The following is a 4555-nucleotide window of genomic DNA, read 5'->3' as shown; positions in this document are numbered from 1 at the left end:
AAAGCTCGTATTTTAGTTGAAAAACCAACACCGATAAAATTTACGTCACGGCGTATAAAATCACCTCAAAACCCTTTATTTTCAAAAATACTAAAAAGCATCGGCCATATTTTAAATAATTAAAAATAATTATTTAATAAAAACATTTTACATTTTCAGCCTTCGGTCCCCGTTCCTCGATCGCAACTCGAATAACCTTTTTAAAATACATTTTAATGCAACAATGAAGAAAAATATATTTTAAACATGTCAAAATGCACAACATAATTAATTCATACAATTAAAACAATTAATTAAAATACAAAGGAATTTAATAATTCAAATGCATGTGGTTCGCGTGGACCTTTAATTTTCGGGGCGTTACNGACGTAAATTTTATCGGTGTTGGTTTTTCAACTAAAATACGAGCTTTTTGGCAACCCGGCTAATAAATTCACAAATTTAATTAAACAAAAACATTGCTAATATTTTATTTAAATCCTAATTAGACTAATGGGCTTAATTTAGAGGCTTAATAGGCCTAAGCCTAATTAGTAATTCAATTAGCTATTTAAAGTTTTTTTAATCACAAAACCCTTCACTTTGCAATCAAACCTCACGGCCTCTCACTTTTTATATTCTGAAATTCTCTCCAACTCTAAGGAAAGCTTCAAAATTTGTCAAGAAAATTCAAGCCAAAGGTCCTCTCCGTTCTTCGTCGACAACAGTTATTAGTGCGTAAATTATGCAAAGGCACGCCATACATCTCATTTTTCTCATCCATCATATCATATTAATGTTTGAATTATTACATGCATGAAGAACATGAAAGATTTTTCAGAATTTTCGTAATCTCATGCTTATGGGTTCTAAAGTGGTGTTCTTAATCTCCAAAATCATGTTTATTGTGTGTTTAAGGGGCTGCCATGATTAGGACATGTTTAGGCAACGTTTTTCATGAATTTCATAGTCCTAAGAACACACATACACGCTGCAAGCACGAACCGATTACGTTGGAACCGAATTCGAATGTTTGAATCTTAGGTGATCGGGTTTCATGAATTACGATGCATGGCTTGGCTCGGTTGCATCCAGGGCTGGGCTAGAGTCATGAGGGGTTAGGGGTTGAGTCCTATCCAGCCTAGGACTCAAGGGTCACGGTTGGGGAGGAGTCCTAGCAAGCTAGGACTCCACCCAAGATCACCTGAGAGTTGCAATAGGATGAGCGCAGGTTTCAGTAGTTTTTGTAAGAGGGAAAGGCTCGGCTTGAGGGCTTGGGCTGGGTTAGGATAGGTCCTTAGGGTCCTATAAGGGTGCTAGAGGGGTTGGTTCAGGGCCTGGTTGGGTTGGCTAGGTGCAAGCAACAGGAACGAGAGTCCTTGTCAAAGGGGGTTCCTCGGCTGGATTGTGTAGCTGCTGTGGTAGCTTCGGTTTCAGGGGCTGGGGTCTAGTCCTATGGGTTCTAAGGGTCCAGCAAGGTGCCTAGATGGTCTGGTCATGAGTTGATGCAGAGTGGCTCGATGGGGCTCGAGCCAAGCACAGAAAACGTGAGGGAGAAGCTTTTTGGCAGCAAGTTAGGCGTGAGTTGCTGTCAAGGTTCGGGTGATTCGCTGCTGGGTGTTGGAGCTTGGGGTTGGCATGGGCTGGGCATGGTCCAGGGGGGTTAGGCTCATGAGGGGTCGGTGGTTAAGGGTTGGGAGGAGTCCTAGACTAGTTAGGAACTCTTTTGTTCAAAGCCACAATCACACGTACACATGCATGTAATTGGGTTGAGGGGCAGAAGGTGTTTGAGCGGGCCAGGGCCGGGGTTTTTGGGCTGGGCTTGCACAGTAGGGTCCCTAGATGGGTTGGCTAGGTTTTGGCTCGAGGCGGCTCGGGCGTGGCTCGAGTAAATTAGGAGATGGCTCGGTACGTTCGTCGAAGGGTCAAAAATAAAAATTAAAGAAGGAAAAATTGATCCAAGGGTCCACGGGGGTGGCTCATGACTTGGAAGGGTAGAATAAATCTTAAAAATGCTATGTTTAAAATTTGGGATCAAAATAATGAGTTTTGGATTTATTCGGGATTTAATCGCCGCACGAAACGCTAATTAACGAGTTAATTGAAACGCATAATTTTAAGCTTTATAAAATTATGGAAAATGAGGTTTAAGCTTAAATAATTATTAGAAGTCTAATTTTTTAAATTGGGAATTTTATATTAAGGTTTGGTTTAATTCGGTATTAAAACGCAGTAACACGTCTTATTTAAAGATTAATTTAAAAGTCCTCGATTTAAGCTAAATAAAAATATGAGAAAATTAATTTAAGCTTAAATAGTTATTTGGGACATGTTAGAGTCAAGAAATCAAGAAAAAAGTCAAAAACGTAAAATGTCACGTCCAGGAGTAAAACGGTCTTTTTACACCTAGAAATTAGTAAAGGTCATGGCAGTGCCCTAAATGCTGTTTTTATGATTTTATGATTATTTTTAAATATTTATGAAATGTTCATGATTAATTTATGATTTTTAACTGTCTAAAGGATTTTTATGATTAAAGGAAGACATTTAAAATACATGTTGCATGCTTGGTTTCAAAAATGGAAAAGGTAAATATTATTCATGATTTTTCTATGGGATGTGAATGAAAAATGTTGAAGGATGAGAAGTGATTGTGACTGATTCGTTAATGGTGGCGACGTCGTGAGGGTTATGGTCCCAGTGGGAGCCCGACGACCGTGTTTCCATCATTACGAATATGTGGTAACGGAAGAATGGGAATATCGTGAGGGGAAAAAGCCCCAGAGGGAGCCCATTTATGGGAAAAGGCTCCAGAGGGAGCCCCGACGATCGTATTTCTATTCGATTATGATAGGCCAGGGCTCAGTTGACCGTTGAGAGTGTTGCTGATGTCCCCCGCCGCCCAGTACTGTGGTTACATGTAGATGGATCCATCGACCCTCATGATCATGATCAGGAAAGTCACAATTAACGATCTGAATTCAACAAAGGAAAAGGAAAAATGTTTATGATCATGAAAAAGTTTTATGTCATGTCATGTTGAAGAAAAAGAAAAAGTTAAGGTTTATGTTATGCATATCATGAAAACGTTTTAATTAAAGTTTATGCATCAAGAAAATGTTTAAGAAAATGTTCATGTTTAAAGTTTATGCATCTTCATGAAAACGATATTTTAAGTACAAGTATTTTTCACTGTTGCATGTAGTTTTATATGTATTATTTGTTATAAAGATGATGGTGTGTTGAGTCTTTAGACTCACTAGGTGTGATGGATGCAGGTTATCATGATAATGCTAATGGAGGTCTTGATGGTTGATCCCACTGGACTGAAGGTGCACATGACCCGAGGACCGACGCTAGTTTCCGCATATATGTTATGATTTATGTTAAAAGATTTTATGACTTTTATCATGATTATGAGTGGTTTTTGAGAGGTTATAGTATGAGCTATACTTTTCAAATGTTATTTTTAGATTTAGAAAAATGTTAGTTGGTTGTTTTTTTTTAAATGATGTCAAAAATATTTTATGAAATTTTTTGGTTCGGCCGAATGCTATGTGAGGTTTTAAAAAAAAAAATTCTAGTACTCTTAAGCGATAAAAAGGGCAGACGTTTCATTTTTTAACTAAAATACGAGCTTTTAGGCAACCCGGCTAATAAAATCACCTCAAAACCCTTTATTTTCAAAAATACTAAAAAGCATCGACCATATTTTAAATAATTAAAAATAATTATTTAATAAAAACATTTTACATTTTCAGCCTTCGGTCCCCGTTCCTCGATCGCAACTCGAATAACCTTTTTAAAATATATTTTAATGCAACAATGAAGAAAATATATTTTAAACATGTCAAAATGCACAACATAATTAATTCATACAATTAAAACAATTAATTAAAATACAAAGGAATTTAATAATTCAAATGCATGTGGTTCGCGTGGACCTTTAAATTTTCGGGGCGTTACAATAATACTATACTCACACCCACACACACTTTTTCACACACTAGAAATCGGCAAAACACACACACACTATCACAATTCAGATTTTTTTTATTTTTGAGAGGAGAAAACTAGGGTTCTGATAAACATAAAAAGTGTACATTAATAAAATGTTTTATAATATAAATATATAGTTTTTGTTTTATTAAATGTTTAAATATTATATGTTTTATAATAAATTGTATAAAATATAAGTTGTTGTGTAATTACAAGTTTTTACTATTTTTTACAGGTTCGATAAAACAAGAATAAACTTGGCGTTGCAAATGGGATTAAGATGATTATTGGACCTGTAGAAAGTTGATTATAATATCTACAATATTGTTGACAAGCATGAGATAAAAATCCTTTCACAATCGGGATCAAATTAAGCAACAAATAAAGTTACCAAAGGAGTTGCAGTTTTACCATGCTCTAGTATTTTGACCATATATCTCAAATTACTTGGTCAAATGGTTTGAAAAAAATACCACAACTAGACAACTCAATTATCCACATGTTTTTTTTATGTGAAGAAGCAAATTCGGAGAAGAAGATTTTCAAAAGTGATGTGTAATATAATATAATATCTTGG

The sequence above is a fragment of the Primulina huaijiensis genome, chromosome 4 (genome assembly GCF_012295235.1).
Source record: "Primulina huaijiensis isolate GDHJ02 chromosome 4, ASM1229523v2, whole genome shotgun sequence".
In the NCBI taxonomy this organism is placed as follows: domain Eukaryota; kingdom Viridiplantae; phylum Streptophyta; class Magnoliopsida; order Lamiales; family Gesneriaceae; genus Primulina; species Primulina huaijiensis.
This window is presented reverse-complemented; position numbering follows the sequence as displayed.